This window comes from Pezoporus flaviventris, unplaced genomic scaffold, assembly GCF_033815535.1.
Source record: "Pezoporus flaviventris isolate CSIRO_AGI_PZ_B2104156 unplaced genomic scaffold, CSIRO_AGI_Pfla_v1 ptg000078l, whole genome shotgun sequence".
Taxonomy (NCBI): domain Eukaryota; kingdom Metazoa; phylum Chordata; class Aves; order Psittaciformes; family Psittacidae; genus Pezoporus; species Pezoporus flaviventris.
This window is the reverse complement of record NW_026892626.1, coordinates 7,037,017-7,059,304: the sequence shown is the minus strand read 5'-3', so window position 1 is coordinate 7,059,304 and position 22,288 is coordinate 7,037,017. Positions and strand designations below refer to the sequence as shown.

General features: G+C 37.5%; 1 protein-coding gene across 22 annotated transcripts in view; it reads left to right on the top strand.

Moving 5' to 3' along the window:
- RBFOX1 (RNA binding fox-1 homolog 1) overlaps positions 1–22,288 on the top strand; it is a 1,284,179-nt gene that overhangs the window by 593,175 nt on the left and 668,716 nt on the right. The window contains exon 1 of one of the 22 annotated variants that reach the window (XM_061473770.1): positions 2,480–2,503. The exons of 20 other annotated variants lie outside the window; for them this stretch is intronic. The gene's annotated coding sequence lies outside the window, so the exon portion shown is untranslated. Of the gene's footprint in view, positions 1–2,479; positions 2,504–2,591; positions 2,798–22,288 lie in introns of those variants that run through there. One more of the 22 variants, XM_061473768.1, reaches the window with a different exon arrangement.

The window sequence follows — 22,288 nt, the reverse complement described above, 5'->3', positions numbered from 1 at the left end:
TTTCGGTCTACTTCTCTGTGAAGTAATTTTCTTTGTAAAGTGAAAAAATCAGAAGAAAGATGCTTCCTTTTTTTTAAGGAGAAATGGATGTAAGGGCTTGGATAATAAACAACTGAATTTATTTATAACTTCTAATTAGTGGGAGACATAATGTGATGACAAGCAGTGGCATCATTTGAGTGTTAGAGCATTGAAATAATTTTATCTCTTGTTCATATGTGAGGTAGAAGGAACAATCAGAAAACCAAAATTATCCACCATTTTGAGAGAGTGGTGAAAAATGAATGTCTAAATGCGTCAATTTTTTTATCAAAATAATTTATTCTATAGATCGAAATGGGACTTTACTATTCTATCCCTTTCCCTTTTTAAGTTGGATATAGAAATTTGTACTGTTAGGTTGATTGATCCCCTGATTATTGTCACAAGTTCGTGAATGATGCAGCTTGTTCTGCAGCAGTTATGTTCTTTGACAGTGCTTCTCCCCCATATTTCTTGCTAATGAGATCATTAATTTAGTTTAAACTCTTTTTCATTATTTGAATTAAGAACTGCAATCTCTGAAGAACAGCATCGAGTACCACATGTAGCCTCTGCCAGAATTGCTGAGCCTCTGACCAAATGGCCATATGTGCTCCAAGGGCTGCACACACCAGGCCAGAGGCAATGGTCGTGTTCCTGACTGCTAGAGCTCTAAGCAAACCTGCCATGGTGTATAATAGCAGTGGCAACTGCTGCTGGTGCTTCTGTAAGGTAATTCTGAGCTTAGTACTAAGAATGGGCAGAGATCACAATCGCATTTAAATAACAGAACTCAATGCCAACTGTAGTATTTTGTTGTTTGTAAATGGTGGGAGATGGTATTTTAGTAACACCTGTGTTTTAGTTCATCCATGTTTGGATATTCAAGGTGGTTTAATTGGAATGTTGAGTATCTCAGTGCTTTAATGCTCTGAAACATATTAACTCTGTCTTAGCAGTTAAGTGTTTATTCATTTTCAGAGCAGTGTAGGGTCATTCATCCTCAGAGCCCTCCTGAGAAGTAAGAGATAGGAGATGGGCACTGTGTAAGTATTATTATTATAATTTTACAAGGGGGAAAACTGAGGAGATGAATAATTTGGTCAAGGCCACACAATAAGCTGATGTGAGCTCTGAGATTTGTTTTGGCTGTTAGCCCAGTGGTCAGGCCAGTCTGTGAAACATTCTGCTTTTTAAATTATACCCTGATGTCTTAGTATTATTGTGATGCCTTAATTGTCCCACAGTCTGTCTAGGCAAATAGTTTTCCTTTCAGGTAATAAGGTGAGCATGACAACAACAAAATCTTCAAAAGAAGGAAAACCTTATCAAATCAGAATCTGAACCTACCATTATTTTGTAGATTTTAAATCTTCATAGAACACATTTAACCCTATGTCTCCTGTTCTGCCAAAAGTGAGTGAAAATTCTTTGACTTACATAAGGGAGTGATTAACAGAAATAATTTTCTTAGCGATAGATCTCCCTTTCGATTACAGAATAATGACACATGTGGAAGGATGTTTTACTGAACGTTTTCTTATTTTGAGAAGTAGTACCTGTGTGGTATGACATGGTGTAGAATTGGAGAATTCCTCTGAGCGGTATCCTTAGAATGTCTCACTCAAGTAGAAGTGGTTCTTTGTTCGCAGTTTGGAACTCCAGTTGGTAAGTAGATGTACTTTGAAGTAACAACTTACCCACAGTGATTTTGTGGGGTGAAAGACATCAGGTTTTAATGTCTGTCTGAAACAGTTGTGTGTTCTTTTTTCTTTGCTCCACAAATGGGTTAGTTGCTGTCATCTCTTGTGGAAGGGGGTTAGGTTCTGCCTTAGATCCAGCCAGTCTTTGTCGTAAAAATAACTTGGTCTGTAATGCTGTTATTATTAAACAAATTCAGCATTTCACAAGAAATGAATCAACATTTAAGGAAAATGTTAACTGTTTTGGTTAAATAGTTTAGCAAAATGTTAACCGTTTTGTTTACATAGACTAATCGAACTCGTGAAGTCTTGCAAACTTTAGCACCATGTCTAGTATTTTAGTACGTATCTAGTTTTTAGTACGTGCATGAAGATGTTCCATAAATGGGTTATCGGCTGTAATCGGTTCTCCCCCTGCCCACCTCCCTTTCGGCAAGGCTGTGAGGTTGAGCTGAGCTGCGCCTCAACCCAAGCGGTTCCACTGAACGCGAGCGCTGCAGGGGCCGCGCGAGGGGCAGGAGCAGGAGGTACGGAGAGTCACGCCGCGGGACCCGAGCGCTGTCCCGCACCGGGAGGGGCGAGTCCCCGCTCGGTCACGTGCCGGCCGTGAGGCCGGAGCGGTACGCGGGTGCTCGTGCCTCGGGACAGCCGCGGAGGGGGGTGGCGGGGCGGGGGTCGCCGCCGCTCTGCCCGGCTTCGCCCGGCGCGGCGGCGGGGGCTGTTCGGGAGCCGGCCATGAGACCCCGGCGGCTGGCGCGGGCGGGGGAGGCGCCCGTCAGGTGAGGCGGGAGCGGGGCCGGCGGCGTGCGAGCGGGCAGCCAGCCCTTACTCGCGGCGGAGAGCGGCCCCGGGCGGGGGCCGGGGGCATGTTTGGCTGCCGGTGGGGCTCCGCAGCCGCCAGAGACGCCCCGGCGCGGAGGCTGCGGGGCTGGTGTGTGCGCGCGGCCTCGGGCCGAGCCGCGGCGGGATGAAGGTGGGAGCAGGTCGGGAGGCACGCCGTTGGGCTGCCGGCTCCTCTGGGCTGTGTCCGCTCTGAACTCAGGTTGGCTGCGGGGCTGCTTTTCCAGTGCACGGTACGTCCGTCGGTATGTTCTTGGCTGTGCTTGTGTGTGTGCGCGGCGTGGGCTTGTCGGTGTGAGTGAGCACCGGAGTGTGTGCGTGCTTGAGGAAGACAACGGGTGCGGGCATTGTTTGTCCGTAACCTGTGCCTGGCTGAAGTTTATGTGAACTTCATCTTTAAAGCGCTGTTTCACTTGCTTTTGATGGGACGTATGTTAGCATTGATATGAATAGTGGCAGCAATCTCATTAGAAATGGTTTTGTCAGGTGAAGTATTGCCTCTTAGCTGACGGTTTACAGGGTTCTTGACCAACCCGGTTGTGTATTATAAACTTTAGGATACGTGTGTATTATCGGCATAGAATCATGATGTTGGAAAGCACAATTTATATGAGGAATTTAAAGTTTTATTTCTGTACTTGTTAAAACACATGGGATAAACCAACAGCAACATTTTCTCAATATATGCAATTTAAACATGCAGATAATTTTAGCTAACAACCCGTTTATATATACATGCACATAAAAAAAAAAAAAAAAAAGCCAGAAATAGAGTGTAAAAGACTGGGATTTAAAAGTGCATACCGGTTGCCAGCTGGATATTATTGTGGAGTAATTTAAATACTTTTAATGACTTTAGCAGTTATTTTTCTCTAAAAAACACGCACACTTCAAAGTGTGAAAAAATGTTGAGAGGAGCAGGGAGAGTGGGTTTTGCTAGCATTTGAACAAGGAATCTCTTCCCCACTTAGGAGTATTGTGTACTTAAAAAGGCTGACTGTCACATGTTGGAGCCTATGGCACAATCCAGTAGCGGCATGCTACATTTCAGACAGTAAAGATTGGGTTAGCAGCTTAGGCACCATAAAATCACATTGCTGTCAGGACCCTACATTAAATTCCATGTCATGTATTTTATTTAGCTGCGTATTCAGGAATTTAGTGAGATCCAAACCAGTCTTTTATATGTCAGTTCTGTAATGATAGGTATTTGGTCTTGATGCAGATGTAATTAGGATTTATGCAGGTATTAAACAGAAAGTTCACAATTACATTTGCTTATGAAATATGTTTAAAAAATGGTTTATGTACAGTACATTGGTTTCATACGTAGTTCTAAAATGAAGCAATAGACATGTATAAAGATTGTGTGTCTTGATATTCTGTACATAAACTACAGCTTTTTTCTTATATATTTGGTACTCATGTTGATCTGTTTTTGAATGAGGTTGACTTGTGAAAAGTGAGCAAAATTTTTAAGTGAAGAGCGTTCCCTTTTCTACAGCAAGAGAAGTGGTGTATGCATCACTGGTTTCATATTTGATTCATTTAATGGAAACTGTGGGCTTCTGGGTTTGATTCTCTGTAAGTGCTTCTCTGAGTGCATGTGTAGTGTCTGTCAGTCATCCGTTTTACTTCCTTTAAACCCATGTATCTATTAGATAAGATTTGATTATCTGTTTCAGAGTTTTCTTTCCTAAAGCAGTACCATATTTCTTGGTATTTTAGATGTAAAAAATATCGCACATTCCCATTGCGTTCCCTTCAGTACGTGGGCAAGAAGTTATATTTAGTCAGTGCCATCTCAATATCCAGTACACTGATACCTCGGCAAGTGAAAGTAGAATTAAATATACTCTTTTCCAAACACAGTTTTAGAAAGATTGAGCTTTAGGTTTTTACCTACTCCTACGTGAATGAATATTTGCAGTCACAATGACAAGAGTAGATGGATGAAACAACTTTTTAACTATTATCTAGCAAGGTGTTATATTCAGTTATTATAACTTCAAACAGGTTACTTCAATAGCATCTTTATCATGCAATTGTTAATTTTTTTTTGGATAAAATTTTCATTTAGGGTCTCAGTTTGCTCATGAACCACAAAACTTTTCCGGGAACAAGTAATACATTGATTCATACAGTGATAGCATTGTAATATTCTAAATGCTAAAAAAGGTCTAGAAAAATTACTTAAGTCTAATGTTGGAAGTTTGGACTTTTTATATTGTTATTAAAATATAACTATTAAGTATTAATAAATTTTATTAAGATAAATATGTTAGAAATGGCAAATAAAACATCAAATGGAAAACAGAAGTAAGAGAAAATGAGATATTGTGGCAGTAATTGTGAACAAGTAAAACCATGAAAAGTAAACCAGGGGAAAATGTGTAAAAAATTTTAACCACAGAAAATATCTTGTCTAAATTTTACTTCCTATTTTTATTTAAGTAATATGATAAGAAGGAGTTACTTTTAAGATAGCTCAACCCTATTTAAGTCAAGTGCTTGGTTGGCTTCAGCGATAGAGAGTTTGATGTTTTTCTTAGAATGATGATGTCACAAGATAGTTTATTTCTACAGTTCCGAGAGGGGACAAAAACTACAGAGGGCCTTGATTACCCTAGATGATTTTTCAGTATTTTGGGGTTTCAGTGTGTAAGACTGGGATGGAATTTACAACATCTTCTAGGAACTAAGCATGACTTTTGAAACTTACTAACTTTTTGTGAGAATAAGGTTAACTTTTCAAAACTGCTATTCTTCCATAAATAGTAATATTTCCAATCCATCTCAAGATAAATTTGGAAAAGTTACCTGCTTTTAATTTTGTTTGGGAGTGTGTTCTAAAGGAATAGTCCTCATAAATTGAGTTGCTAGGAAATAACAAATGCAGTGGAATACACAGACAGATGATTGATCTTCACAGGTATGCCTGTTTGGATACAAGACTTAAGTACATAGTCACCAGATGGAAGTGCAGGCTTTTCATTTAAGAAGGTGCATCATTAATACGTTTTCTCTAAAAATCAAGAGCTCTGAGATTGCGAGATACCAGACAATTAGGTTAGCAAAGAGAAATAGATGTTTGAGAGACTTCTCTGTTAGCATTTCTTTGTAAATTTTTTATCAGTACAGTTTTAAGTTTAAAGCCTGAGATTTCTTGTCAGTCATGGAGTTCTGTAACTGCAGGAGTAAGTATTTTCATTTTGTTTTTTAAATTTTTTTTATTTTTAAGGCATCAAATGGAGATGTTAATGTAGTAAATGTAGTAAAGTTGCTGTCTTCAGTGACATTTTACACGCACTGCTTTCATTTTACTTGATCTTCAGTCTGTACAGTGTGAGAATGTGTTTGCTTTGCGAGATTGGAATAGAGAGTAAACATTTCTGCTTCATATTTCTCTTTGTCATGCCCAGTCTGCATTTGATTTCATTTAACCATGTTCAGTTGCATAGACCGCTATTTCCCTTCTTGTCTTTGACAATAAAGCCCAGTATAGCAGCTTCCACCAGGTTATAGTCAAAGACTATTTTTGTTCTGCTGCTAATTACAGATTTCATGCTCACCAGTAAGGCTTCTGAAGAGTGAGAATTTTCTGATGGTCAGGGATATTAAGAAAAACCAAACCATAATATCACAGGGGCTTAGTAGTTGCCTTTCACAAACACAGAGGCGCACACAAACTTTTTTTGAAGTACTAAACCGGAGAAACCGCTTGAGTCAGAACAACTAGTTAATGAGTTCAAGCTGTCAAACATGACAAAAAGCCCAGTTTTACTGCCTCAACTTAATATGCTTCCACTATTTTTATTTATTTTTTTTTTAATGCATAAAAACTTCATAATGTTCTTTTCTCTCAGGTGTTAAAAAAAAACTACAACTCCAGACCCAGGAACTCTTGAAAATCCTCTTGCTTTGCATTTGCATGTTCAGTTTGTATGTAAATATGTTTATTCTCAGGAGAAGCAAACATTAATGCTTTATTCAGTTTAGTATACCTGGAGTTCATATATCATTCACCTCACTTTCATGTGCCTGCAGTTTGGTAGAGATCATTAAAAATAGTCTGGTTCAATATTTAGGAGTTAATAAAAGAATTTCAATCAATATTTAATATGTATTAGAAATAAGATTTTCCTAAAGATTATTAGAAATCCAACAAAATTCTTCATGGGGAAGGCAAGAGGATCCATTTTGTTTGTGCCTTTGTTTTTATGGATTTGATTTTCAGTAATTTTAAGCAGGTTTCCTATCTAGTAGTTACTGCAAATTGAACCGGGTAGGAAAGTGGAGTGAAGTAACCAGATAGAAATCTTGGTACTAAAAACTTAACAGACCAACCTGAACTTGAATAGAGCTTCAGCAAAGATTGTTGATTTACTGCTTGTATCTTGGAGTGCGAAGTAAAACGCTAAGAATAACTTCCCACCCTTTACTAATGGAAGTTGTTCTGTGTACTTGTGCTGAGATGCTTTCTAGACAGGTGCTTACAGGTCTTTAACATGAATGTTTTCCTTGTTAAAGTTGAATTTTCTGATTACATGAGTATTAGGAATCCAGGAGTGATGAGAATGTTTCTGACTGGTAATTAACCTGAATCTGACTGGTCTCTACTTTAAAACCTGTTACAGTAATGTGAACGAGAGGCACCTGTGGCACATCACTGCTGCTTATTTGGGGAGTTACTAGGCTGCTGCTGAGAACTTGCACTATTATGATGCTCTAACAAAAATAGCATCGTTTTAGTGGTTAATGTTATTTCAGATGAGACTCAGTATCTTTGAAGAACTGGATCAGGTCTTCTAAGAACATGACATTTAGATCAAGCCCTAATGCAGGATCATGGCTTTCTCCTTTTGTACTGTTTTAGATGACTTACGGTTTTGTGTTACCATCAAGTGTTCACCTCTTTAAAATGACCTTTCTGACACAATGTGTCCTGTGGTATTGTAATCCCGGGGACCGCAGTTCAGCTCTGGCTTCTGATTTGTCATGACCCAACCTTTTAATGTGTGATATCAACAAGTGGTGTGTGTAAAAGGAGAGATTCATCTTTCAGAAGAATATATCTGCTGTCAGCTGTGTGGGCAGGGAAAGTTTGATACTTGGTTTTGATACACAGGAATCTCAAACCATTGATTTTTGTTAGAATATTTTGCAAGACTAGATTAAAAATGAATTATCATCTAATGTTTTCATTTGAAGGCTTTTTATATTTTTAAAACATGTATTAATCAGGTCTGTATGCTGAACAGTGGCACGATGTCCTGTTTTTCCAACTTGCCAGTTAAGCCAGCACCACATGAGGCTATAATTCTGCACTAATCTTGGTAGTTACCAGGTAAATCAGGATACTGCTGTTTGTGTGGTGGAGCAAAATTGTTAAAGAAACAGATCTTATTTCAAGTAGGATTTCAGTCCAGTCAAGAGGCTTTCCCAGTGTCAGCAGAGTCAAAAATCCAGTCATGGCAGACTGAACTTTCTACCAAGAGAGAAGCCATGGGAATCAATTTTGACTTTCGTATCTGGAAGTATGAGCCTTTTTTTTTCATGATAGTTCTTTCTTTGAGCCACAGCAGGAGGTATTATTTAATAATAGATGTTAAGAATGGTATTGGGTATTTTAATGTATTTATTTCCAATAGTATTTTCAGGACATCTCCATCTTTCCGAATAGTATCTATAAATTTGAGAAGAGGTAAATCAAATTTAGCACAGTCATACAGCAGCTTAGCAGAACTTTTGTTTGCCTGGATGTTAGACTTATGAGAACAGAGTGGTTTGCCAACTTGGTGGGGAAGCTGCGGTTCTCTGATTGCACCCCTAATTAATATAGTGACTTGAGGCTGGTTTTTAAGGCTAGAAAACTGGAGTCAGAGAAGAGCTCAGTCCTGAGATGTGTTACAGTCTGTAAATTGTCAATGAAATGTAACTCTACAGAGTGTATGCAGGGATGCTGGTATTCTTTTGGCTAGGCCATTAAGTGCAGCAGACTGAGCTCCTGCACAATCCTTGCATGTCCTATTGGAGGAAAAAATCCATTCAAGTCATGCCATAACTAAAAAGAAGCAATCTTCTTAAATGAGTAAATGCAAATAATAAAAATCAACCATGTTATACAGCTGTTATCTCACATGCTATTCCTGTAGCAACCATTGACTACCGAACAATGAAAAATAGAGTAAAGCTCAAGCCTGTTCGTATGCTAGTATTTCTTCTAATTAAAAGAAGCAGCATGTTTGTATGTTAGCATTTCTTTTAATTAATTATTATGATTCAGACCTGGGGCAAGGCATTCTGAAAAGGGGAGGCAGTATGGTAATTCTGCTTTTGTTTGTTTCCACCTGCACGTAACTGAGCAAGCACTGAACAAAATTCCATCCTGATGTTAACATGACATATTCAAGTGATCATAGAAAAGCAGTGATGGAGAGGACCACGCTTCCATACCACTGGGTCCTACCTTACTCTGTGAAAGAATCATCTTTAAAAGTGTCATTTGTGACAGGCATATAGCTAATCCTTAAAAGCTGTCAATAAGGGAAGTTATCAACTTCTAGATTAGCTGTTCCAGCGCTTAACTATCTTTACTGTCTCAGAAAGTTGGGTATTTTTTCTAGACAAATGAAAATCTCCCATGCTGCAGGTGATGTTCATGTTTCATCTTTTCTGTGGACCCAAAGGAAAAAAGGTTCCCCTTCCACCTGTGTCAGTCTTTTGTGACAGAGATTCCAATTTGCACTTCAATTACATGTCCCACACACGTTTTGATTTCTGTGTTTTGGTTCAACCTGTTGTATTTGGCTTGGGAATATTTACTTAATCTAAGATATGCTTTTTGAACATTTCACATTTAAATACAAGCATTGAATTCAAATAGTTTAAAGATTGGGAACCAAATATTGTCCATGATTTATAATATAATCAATATTATATATTGAGTATTGTATGACATGGTTAGATCTTTGAGACTGTGGTTCTCACGGCTGACTTGACATCACAAAGCTGTGTATTTGACTTTTTTGAGACAGAGGTTATGAGGTTTGTTATTTTGCTGAAGTCTACTAGAAACTTTTCAGAACCTGTTATGCTCCTGAATTTATAGAAGTGTGTGTTTGTAGATAGGTGTGTATGAGCATCTGTCTCATAAAAGCATAAACATTAAATACTTTTGCTGATACATTCAGGAGTTGATTAGCTTGGCCTGCTCTGGTTTCACAGCATTTCTCAGAATAATTATTACTAGGTACACATATCCTGTCAGTATAACCTCACAAGGCAAGTGTGGGGAGAGAAGAAAGGCAAGACAAGGGTTTGGAAGAAGGGGTCTTTTGGAAGAAGAGCTGTGAGGTGGTGCTAGCATCATACTCTACTTGACCTGTCAGCATCTTTGCATTTAGAGGAGGTATATCCAAGAAGATCTGAAGGACTGTTCTTGGATAACCTTCTTCCAGCCTGTATTATTCCATCATCTGATGTTATCAGTTAGGTGGACTTGGCAAGCAGTGGGTTATGTGAGTGATTCAGAGCTGAGGATAAAGAACAACAGTGGGAAAATAGAAAATGCTTCTGCAGAGTTGGAAGATAGTATGTACCCACAGAAAATGCTGGAAATCTAGTCCAGAAATTTGTAATAACCCTTGTTTAGGTAATGAAAATGACTTTATTTTAAAATAATTGTGTGTGAGTCATTGGCTGGTATGTGGCTTGACTTCGGCTGTGCAGTAGAACAAGAAAAGTAGGGGATGCAAACTTCAGCTGATCACATACCATGAATATATGACTCGGGTAGACTATCTTGTGCATTGACAGAAGTGAGGTGGATTGCATTGTTCTTAAACAACAGAGGAGCCAAGGACATTGTGCCCATTAAGATAACGGAAAACAAAGATGGATGAAGAGCTGAGATTCTTATGAAGGATTATATTAAAAAATGGCATGCAGAATGTATATGTTTGTTCCCCCCAATCTTTATGTCTGTGAAGCATAAAGATTGTGAAATTCTAATTGGATCCAAACATTTCTTTTCAGGCAGTTATTTCCCAGGGGGTGGGGAGGAGGGTTAGGTAACTAAAAATTATTTTTTAGTTATTTTAATGGAATGATGTTATTGATATTTAAAGAAAACTGGAAACATGGATGAAGAGCAAGCAGGCGTTACTACTTTGACATGTTTAGCATTTTAAAAGGAATCGTCCTTTATTTCCTCACTGAGAAGTTTTATTTTTCTGCATAATGTAGAGCTACAAAAATACTTGGGTTTAACTTGAGTTAGTAACACCTTTCATTTGATCTTTCAACACTGCAGACAGTAGTCTGCATTTTTGCTTAAAGGAACAAATTCTAACATGCACTTGGACATAACAGCATTGATGTGTTCTTCTCCATGTCCACAGTGAGTAGGATGTGAAGTTGTAGGCTTAAATTAACGGAAAGGAAAATTTAGATATTAGAAATGCTTCCTGATATTAAGAATACTTAATATTTAATTAGATGGGCTGGGAAGATTATGGGATTTCTATCATTGGAAGCTCTTAGGAAAGGTTTGGAAAGCAAATGTCGGAAAAATGCAGCTGTATGCCTTTGTATGTGAAGGCATACTAGAGAATTTATAACAGACAAAACTTGTTCTCATTTCTGTGTATTCCTGTTACTAAAACAGAAAGTCTTCCTCCAAAACTGAACTTATGTCTTGTTCAGCAGGTGGATCTATTTTATGTCTCTACCTCTGAATTTGGTAGAAATTCTTGCTATTTTTACACATCTGTGAGGAAAGGCAATGAATCAAGAAACAGAGTTTGGAAAATGATGGACTTTTGCAAAGTTCCTGATAAAATTTGGGCATCCTTTGGGGTATTTTTTTTTGTTTTTATTTGCTCTTTCTCTTAGTTTAGTGAAGTAACCAGTGTGCATCTCTTCAATACCTGCTCCCAGCTGCCCTCTCAAGTATTTCATCTAAGAACAGTATGTTTGCTGGTGAAACTTGTATGTAGTTCATCACTTATTTCTGGGAAAAACTCTTGATCTATATTTATGGAAGCACTGAATAATCCTTTCAATAAGGGTCTAGGCAGGTATAATAGAATTGGATGCATTTAAAGAATTGGTTCTATATAAACTCTTACAATGTCTGTATTATGTAGGAGGCCTTCCCTTATGACTTTAGCATCACCTTTAGAATTTAAAATACAAATACCTAATCTAAACTAAGCTATTTTTGATATTTTTTTGTTTTATTTCTAGATAAATTTTCTTTTTTGTGACAACTGCACAGACTTCTCCATCTTCTATTAATGACATAATATTATGATTTATGAGTAAAAGGCTGATTAGACAGAACATATTAGAGCAGTTGAGACTTGTGTTTGCTATCCAAGAAGTGTAGGAGCGCCTTGGGGCCAGAGAGGCTCTGTTGCGTGATTTTCTGTAGTATTCTACACATTCTATATAGGAACTGACAGCCTCTGTTCACAATAGCTTTGAATGAGGAAACAATATTAAAAGGGTATGTTCCTAACCAGTCAGTGCACATGAGTGGTTCTTGGCTCAGGCATTTTAGTTTACAAACTGCAGTTGAAGTTCTTGGTTAAGTTTAAGTGTTGTGAGAAGGATAAGCCTGTTGGACTGCTTTTCTCAGTATTTGATTTTATATTTTACCCTACTGAAGCCAACAAATGGTTTGGCATAGGACAGAAGAATGGGTTAGAGGGAACTGGAATCACGTCTGTGAAGGCAGTCCTCTAACAATTGCTGTGGAAAACACAGATTTCTTATAGAAGGAGCAGTAAGGAAAAAGTCCCAGTGTGCTCTGGACTCCTTTGTGGTATAGCACAAGTTGCTGTTGTTTCTAACTTATTTTTCTAATCACCCTTTACCTTTCTTTGGACAGACAAATAGCAAAACCTACTATTCAGCTTAGAAATTACACCATTTTGAATGAAGCAATGCTACTATTAAGTTCAAAGAAAACTGTATCTTAGGAATAGACTGTAGCAAATGGTGAACTGATGTGGGAACAATAGCATTCTGTCATATCTGTATTAAAGAAATAGCTGCCAAGATACTTATTACTTGCAGGCATTTCAAACTTCAACGGGTTTATGAAGAACTTAATATTTTCATATGCTTCAGTGTAAAGCCATCTGTTGCAGTGACAGGAAAGTGTTGAGAACAAGAACAAACGTATGTTTATGGAAGTACTCCATTAAATGTTAACAAGAAAGACACAAGATACACAGCAGTATCTTGTAACAAATAGGCAAGGGATTTGAAAAAACATGGCAACCATCTTCAATATTTACAATTACGATTTCTTTTCTAATTTCTTTTTGTGTAGAAGTGTTAAAAAATAAAAGTCTGTCAATACAGATGGTGAGGGAAAGAAGAATACTGAGTCAAGTACATCCACCTTTTATAGTTTTTCATGATTCTGCTCTCTTTTCTTACAGTTTTAAGCTTATATCTGGATATATCAGTGTATATGTTATACCGTATGTAGTGTCTTATACATCTTCTGGACTTTTTAATTCAAGATAAATAGCCTCAAACAGTCACAGAAGCTGACATTTACTAATATCTTCTTCCAGTACCCCATTTGGGACAGATTTTTATTCATGACTGCACAAAGGAATGAATCACATTGCAGTGTTTGAAGTTAGAAGTTGATATAGTGTGACTTTTAACCTGTCATACCCTAAATACGGGATGCAGTGTGGACTAGTAAGAGATACAAAGAGATTATAGGGGGAAAAATGGTACTGAGACATCAAAAAGAAAGCAAGTGTTCAAGAAAAGTTACTTTGAATCTTTTGTCAATGGTATTCAAACAAGAAAAATCTAAAGAATCTGTACAGTTGGATTTGTAGTTCTAAGGTATAAAGGATATGTTTTACAGTGGTTCTGTTATCTTCAGGTCTTCATTCTCTCTACAGTTTTGGGTGACTGGGAAAAAGGCTTGAATTACATGGTGCCATAGCAACACTGTGAATTTTGTAGTATTTTATGTTTTAAAATGTTAGGTCCAAAAAAAGATGTGTGTTGAAGGATTATGGAGCAGGTTATGGTATAATTCCTTCCCCCATTCAAGTGGGAAATCGTGTTCTTTAAGCGGGACACAGCTTGGTGAGCCAGTTACTCAGTTTGAATCAGTGGCATTCCACACTGATGTGGGAAAGGGCAGACCTGATGATTTTCTGATGAGAGGTTTAGGTTATGTTCTACTAATGTGTTTTCATAATGAGATTAGTAAGCATAGTGTGGATTACTATTCATCAGCCTCCCAAAACTCCAAGCCAGTGAAATGCAGAGATGGGAATACACAAACATACTAGTGAAATCATGGTGAGATAAAAAACGAAAGTATTCTAGCATTGCCAGTGTTGTCATTCAGCATCAACTGGTAATGTTCATATAATTTCATTTTTACTCAGACACTCTTAGAAGTTTTCAGTGTATTCATTGTGGCATCTTTCAGCTCTATTAACTTGTTCTGTGATATCCTTAAAGGAGCAAGGAAACTCTGAAAGTAACAATGCCTGAACTGTTATTTGAGTACCGACAAATACGCAATATTTTAATTTTTTGCTTACCAATAGTGACATCGTGTGGCTATTGTGAAAAATCCAGCTCGGTTTCAATACTGAGGAGTAAACAGTTTAAACCCCTGCAATTCTATCAAAGCAGTCAAATCACATAAATGTAAACACATGTTCCCAAGGCCGTCAGTCTTTCCCTCTAAATAAAGACAAAGAGCCTGGTAGAGAGAAATACAGTTCCTTGGTCAGACTTGGGTCTCTTTAATACCTGTTCTAGCTTTGGCAGAGCAGGGCACTGAGCACCAGATACCTCAGGTGAAGGGGTGGGGAGCTGTTCCAGAAGCAAATCATTATTGCCCCATAAAGGTTTTTCTTGCTGTTTAATGTTGAAGGGATGACTTTGATCCTTAATGGAGCAGATTTTAGACAACAGGATATGAAGATTTGGTTCCTCTTTGAACATTTCTTAAACTTCCTTCAGTATTGGGCAACACACACTCTGACACTGAGTCTTACCGTTATGTACACCTGGTATGCTTAGAAGAATCCTAACAGGCTGAATTAGTGTCTTTCTACTTTTCTGTTAATTTTCATTACATGTTTTTTGTGTTTTTTTTTTCCTGAGAACTGAACTTTCTAGGTCTGTGCACCACTGATATTATTTTGACTCTCCTTTTTATTTCCTTGAAAAAGTAAGCAACTATAATGTTGTTTTTCTCTGGTTTTCACATGAGAATGTTGGGTTTTTTTAACCCATTCAGTCTTTTGTCATTACCATTGATGTTCTCATGGACCCTCTTTTACAGTGTTCTTTTCATACAGTCTAGCCTAGCCTTCTTGCAGCGTGAACAGGTGTGTCTATTGCAAATTAGAGGAAACGTTCCTAATAGGATATCACACGCCAGTAGTTGTTTTACTCTGCCAAGGGGTCTCGACCTGTGTAAATAGGGTTTACAAAATATCTGTGGTGCTCCTGAGACTATCAACACAGAAAGTGGCAGTAAGCATTTTAATGCTGACATGTTTTCTTCATCAAATTACAGTCTCTTTCCAATTATATTGCTAAAATACAACTGTTACTAATGCATTTATAACCATTTTTATTGTCCAAATATTTGTTGCGTGGTAATTTATTTAAAGGCTATTTTGTTGGTATTAATAAATTGGCTTTTCTTGCACAATTTATGTGACTTATTTTTATGAATAATGGTTATATGGTTATATTTTAATGCTGTCCAGTGTGAAATGATTGTGAGAATTATTGTCTAATGAATTTTATCATGCTATTAATGAAGATTGTTATTGGCAAAATGAAGATTGGTATTAGCAAAACGATCTTAAAGGTTTGTTACATTTACTGGTATGGTTTCTGTAGAAGCTACAGAACTACAAGGAGAATGTGGAATATAATGTTTCACTGAATAGAACTGGTTCTCAGAACGTAAAACAATCAATCAAAAATGAGAAACGTTCCCAGTCCTATCAGATTGTGTTAATAATCTGTGTATGTTTGGTTCTCTTTGCTGTGGAAGTTCAGTGTCCTTTATGGAAGGGATGAACCCAAAACAGGCCAGCATCCTGGAGGACATTGTGATCCTGTTGGCCATTCACAGGCTGCGGGTAGGACCAGCAGGCACACTGGTCATTCACGTGAGGCTGCTCCTGTCTGCATGGGGGTGCACTCTCAGAATGTTAAAAGACCTGCCACTTCAAACCAGTAATGTTTGTTATTTTACTGCCACTTGTTCTTTCTGTGTAACATTGAGCATTTTCTTTATTTGATTTTCTGTTAATAGTATTTAAAAAATGTCAAAGAATTATTAATTTGTTAGTGATTAAATTTTCCTCCTAGAAAAGACTGGCTTTAGATAGCTGGTGGTATACTACAGTTACTATGTTGCCTGTTGGTAACTGAAATTGCCAGTAGGCCCCCGACTATTCCAAAGGAGGTACTACTGTGGAGTGTTTTCTCCCCCGTTAATAATGATTATAGCTGGTGGTTTTGCAGCACTTAGCACAGTTGAGGTGTGCTAATTTGTTTGAGCGTGCCTCTCAGGGAAGATCAGGGAGAGGATCATCTAGTTTAAGTGTACTTACCAGGCTTATGTATGAGATAAAGTAGCAGCAATTTGGGTATGGGCAGGAAGAAAAATAGAGGTACCTTAAGCTACTCTTCTGGCAAGAGGGAAAGAGCTGATAAATAACTGCAGGTGCACTGGTGGTGCCAGAGAGATTGGGAAAAATACGTGTATTCAGAACTGCATCCTAGCATATCTGCATTATCCCTGGATCACACACAAATACTTGTGTTCCTTTACAAGTGTTGAGATGAATGCTACTTCCCTTCTGTCTTAATTTCACATTGTAAGTGAGGTTATTAATCATACCTGCATCTCGGAGAGGTGGGTTGAGGATAAGCACCTTAAAAATTGAGAGGAACTTGGAAGGCTCTGCCTCTAACATAAGTTGTGATTCATTGTCCCTCTATTCCCTCTTTTGTTGGAGTCTTGCTGATGACACTGAATTTTAGATGGAAGAAAGAAATTACTTGAAAAATTCTGCCTCCCCCTCCCCACCAAAGAAATCAATGCCAAGTGCAGAGCTACTGATTAAAACGTATCTCTGAGGAGCCTAACAGGAGCTAATCCTTAGGATATATTTAACTAACTTCTAATCCCTTTCACTGGTATGTGCACTGGAAGGTGAAGTGCCTTCTATTTGCCATAGGTTACCTAGTTCTTTATCCTTTCACTTCCTCCAAGTTAGCCTTTTCTTTCTTCTGTCTTGAAAATCAACAAACAATTATGCTTTATTATGGACATAATTTTAGTACTTTAAAAGTACTTATTGCCAATAGAAGAACAAAATTTCAAGCTTTGCTGTGGAGGCCATTGGTTAAATAGTTTCTGTATTTCCACCTCTGCAGCATAGCATGAGATCTATTGGCTGGTAGCAATAACAGAGGTATTATTTTCTCCCCTTAAGCAAAACGATGTGTTCCTAAAGTAATTTGCTGCAGTGAAATTGTAACTGCTGTTTTTGTCATGACAGTACTGTAATCATCTGGTGTCTCTGGTCACTTCTCTAACAGCTTACTGGTTCTCAATGCTGTCAAGTGGAAGTAAAAGAAGAAAAGGAGGAGCTTTATTTCCCTTTAGCTGATGGGAAGGCTTTTTACGTTTACATATTGTATTCTCTATTGTATGTAAAAAATAAATCGATGATTATTGGAATTATTTTTATATCATAGAATAATTTGCTATTGAGTGAACCATGAAAGCTACTGGAACATTAAAAAGCATTTCTTGTAGGCTATTTTATCTATTATGCAGTTTCTGTAAGATGTTTTAAAGTGTCACTTCAAGTCTATTGTTATGTAGCTATATGATGTAGCTAAAGAAGAAAATGGAAAGAGGGAGTAGTTTTAAGTGAGACAGTTAAGGAGTTAAATGTTGATCGGATTGCAGTCTGAGACCTTGGGGAGGGCAAAGGAAGGGTATTAATTTATAATAGATACAGGTGAAGAACTATTTTGGTGCAATTGTTTGTATTTTTCATCAGCCTCTCCCACGTGGGTCATGATTCTAGTGCACAGTCTTGTAATCTCCTGCAGTGGCAATGATTCAGCTTAAAAATCAATAGGGCATGAGGTGTTTCAAGTTCTCATTATTGTAATGTGTCAACATCACTTCAGTGACCCCAGAGCCCTGTGTTGGCTGATTTGTTCTCTGATTTATTGTGCTATCTTGTAGGGCAAACTATAATTTCACTTGCAACCAGGAACTTTGCTTTTATGGTTTGTGTCCCAGTTTCCAGTCATTAGGATGTTCAGAGATAATCAATACCTGTGTTGGCTTCTGAAGGTTGAATGAAGTTGTCAAGCAGCTAAATTACACAGAGTACAAACAAAAGGACATTGTTATGGCTGAACAGACCAGGAAATGTTTTTATTTAAATTTTTATTCCACATCAACTCGACACATGTTTTTATTGCTTAGTACTGTCATAATTTATATTCTCCTGTATACCTACAGGTTTCAGATCTTAAATTCTGTAGCTGTAATTACTTACTGTACCACTTTGTGTTTAGGTTCTTTGTGTTCATTTATGTTTATATTATCTTCTCTATATCCGTCCAAATTTAATAACATCATGAACAGGAAACTGATTATTTAAATTGTTCAAACTTAAGGGACTTATTGTGGCTTTAGTGCATAACAGGTAAAGCTGTGTTGTTAACTTTTGCAGTCCTCATCTTCCACCCCTCCTAATTTTGATATTTCTTTGCATGATCAAAGTGCTGCAAGTGATAACAACATGGTCTATATATCAATTTATCTTGGGCAATATCATACCTATCTCACATAAAGCTTAGCACAACCAACAGTTGTTAGGACTGCACTGACATGTACACCTCACATGCTCAACTGCTAACTAGAACTTAGTGCAACAGTCTTGGGGCCAAATATCTCAAATTTCATTAAGTGATAGCCATTAAATTTTAATTATTTTTTTTTTTTATTAAGCAGAGTTTAATCTCCAAGAGGTATTGACATGTTGTGTGGGACCTTAAAGCGTTCTTAACTATTAGTTTAATAAACAAACAAACCGAAACATCCCATTACAGAGTATAAACAGTAATTACTACAGAGCAAGAATGTAATGTTCTGGAAAAAATACTTATTTAACCTGTTCTATCCAGTCTGTATTAGTAGTTCCTTGACCATTACAAAGCTACATGACAAAGTACATTTGGCAGTGGTTTCCTACATTTAACTTAAAGGAATGTAAAAGCCTGTAAGATAAATGAATGCACTGCTGAATAGGAGAAGTGCAGGGTTTCTGAGGTGGAGTTACTCTTATGGTATATTTTGAAGGGGGGCTCAAGGCCACCACTTTTGTGGCTCCTTCAAGGATGTCAGTTCTATTTCAGACGCTTGAGCTGCTCATTGTTGTAGATGTTCACTGTATGGTTGGTCTGTAGTTACACCCTGCCCGAGGTAGACACTGTTGGTTCCACCTAGAGAAAGAAGAGATGTGTGCGTGATCCACTCCAGAGTGTTAGCTCTTCTCTTTTGTGGGATAATATTTAATGGAACCTCGCTGATGCTTTGTCTCTAGAAAAATTGTAAAACCCTGAAGGCCTGCAAGCAGAAACACATGCATTTCTGCATCTAGACATCACTTTTTGGGTTCAGATTGAATGCTAAAGCATGTTAGCAGATTGTCAGTTAAGTGAAAAATACCCTGGGTCTGGAAATGCACAAAGTAGGAAGAAGCAAACCATCTGTGTATTTTATGTTTCTTGAAAAACTGATGACTGGGCAGTATTTTTCCAGTATACATCATAGATTTTTTAATTTTCCTTTTGAAATGCTTATTTCAGTAGAAAATTTCAGCTTAACAATTGGGCGCTCACAGCTTACCTAATGAGAAAATATCAGGCAGCATATAAGTGTACATGAGCCTTAATTAAGTAAATATGAAATTAGGCAGTTCTTAAGTCACATGAAAAAATAAAAACCATATTCACCCAACCTAGTACAAATAAATAATATTCAGAATTAAAAATTAAATTGGAAAAACTAAGGTATTGGGTTCAAGGTCAGAAATTTTCTAAGCAGTTTTTCTAGTTGTTTAATAGCAATTTTGCAATTAGGTTAATGAATGTTTATTATTTTATGGGGTGGATATGAAAGTTAGTTCTCAAGAATCTCCTTGGTCCTGTTTTTTCACCCAAGCCATCAGTTTCAATTATTGTTTCTCAAACCTGTTTTTAATTAAAGTGTATCTGTGTAATCTGGGTACACATTACAAAAAATTGTTAAGACTCTGAATATATTTATTGTTGTTATTATTACTTAGTAGGCTATTATCGTTCAAGCGGTAAGGAAAGGGGATGTCACTAGTGAACATGGTGCATGTACAAGTCATGCATTTTTTCTTGAACACTGGAAAATAGGCATATTTGGCTATGGTAGGAAATTGTTCACAGTTGCAGCTGCTTCCTGAAAACTGGTATTAGTAGTCCTAGTTCACTGTTGAGAGAGTTTTTTTTTAATATGAAAGTATCTCATAATCATTTACTAAGCTGATCTATTTAAATACTTTTGAATGAAATTAAAATAATTGTCATGGGGTTGGTACAGCTTTAAAAAGTTCAGAACTGTGGCCTGATATATCACAAAAAGATACGGGTCTTTTCTGCACGAGAATCTGACCTATATAGAGAAAAGTTGGGCATAATGCAGGGAAAAGAGATGAGGAAGAAGGTGGGCTGTAACAAACCTTTCAAGTGTTGCAGAGGCCATGAAAATCTGTGGAGCTGCTGGAAGGTAGATAACCTGTGCAAATTAAGTTGTCTGCTGTACATCCTATAATAAATGTATAATTCATTTTACATTGTAAGTGTCCCACATTCTGGAAGCCAGGACATTTTTAAGGTATCTCATCTAAGCTGTTTATGTATCCCTTTAAATGCTTATTTAGAAAGGTCATAAATGCATGGAAAACTTGCAAGAGAGTTCTCCTTATTGTTACTATTTGGCAAAACTTCCTTATCCTCAGTATACATTTTAATATTTAAAGAAAAATCCTTTGTAGTTTAGATTTGATTTCTTTTTTCCCCCTGTTTTGCTGAATACACATTGCACCGTCACCCAGAGATTTCTAGAGTATACAGAATATCAGAGAGCTGCTTATTTTGGCTCCCTCTGAATACTTTTGCTAAGTAGAGACAAATGCTGCATTGCTGCAGAGATCCCCCTCTGCATTTTTCCACCTGTCAGTCAAATACCAACGAGTATACCCCACGTGTAACTAGCAGTGCATTAACCCTGTGGAGGTGTATACAGGTGTTGGCTGCCTCCCGTCATGTGTGGGGAAGCTGCTGGCAGTGGTGGTCACTGACAGCTATGGCAAGACTGAGGAGCAGTTCTCTTCAACACAGCGTGAAGTTTTCAAAATTAATAAGGCCTAACTGAGCAGTCTGAAGCTTAACCCTTAATCAAACACTGTACTTGCCTGAAACAGGCTAGATAGGAAGTTAAAGCCCTGAGAACGAACGGAAATGACAATTGCTGCAGAAAGACAATTGTCTGGCATAGTTGTTTTATCCCTGTTGCGTCCGCTCTCCATCCAAGAGTGCAGGCAGCTGATAGATTGCCAGCCGTGGTGGTAATGTAAATGCAAGTGAGGTGACTGAACACAGACCTAAGCAGCCACTGCTCCTGTTCTGTAGTTTGGGGTGTTTTGATGGTTGGTTTTGGTGGTTGCTTGGTTGCTTTTTTTTTTTTTGTTGTTGTTGCTGTTGTTTGTTTGTTTTTTGAGGTTTATTGATTTTTTTTTTCTGTGGTTTGTCTATTTCTGAATTATAACTACTGCAGATCAGAAAGCAGAAAAATAATTTTTCATCACTATTTGCTCAATCATTTTGGTTAGATGTACACTGCTGTTACAGTTGGTATGCTGTTCACTGTTTTGGCTACAAGTGTGGTTATTTCATGTTCCGTCACAAAGCAGAGTTCACCTTAATTTGATTTGTATATTCAAATCAAAGGTACAGCACAATTCAGCAAAATCCTGGACATTTTCATTAATATATTTTCTTTTATTTGGAAATACTGCTGGGGTAAGATTTTGAGATGTATGTGTTTCCATTGAGTTCTGGAAGGCAACTAGTCAGACTGCCTTCTGCTAGGATTTTGTAGCTGTAATGATGTGAGGAAAATGGAGACTCTTGTGTTGGACCCATGAGTATTGGTAGTGTTGCTAATGAATTGTCCAAGCATAGTGTTATGGAGCTCTGTAGGAATTAAAAAAAAAATAAAAAAAAAATCTTTTTAAACGTTAAGACTTGCTGTAATTCAACCTGTTTATATTGTTTTGTTGTTTTTCACTGTGCACTATTAAATACCTGCTGGTTCTGCCACTATAGGTAGCTGCAGCAAAATACCTATATTCTTCTTAGTTACCTTCTGGGGGGTTGCGAAGCTCAGTGTTGTTTTCAAAGGACTTTGAAAAGTGCTTTTTGAAAAGGATATTATGTGTGTGTAAAATACTGCTGTTTCTGCTGGAGCTTGGACAAACTCTCAACCTCTGTGGCTGTAGAAAATTACTGAGTTCTGTATAAGCTGTTCAAGTGCTGCTTTACTGAATCAAAGATACTGTGCTCAAGCACTAAGA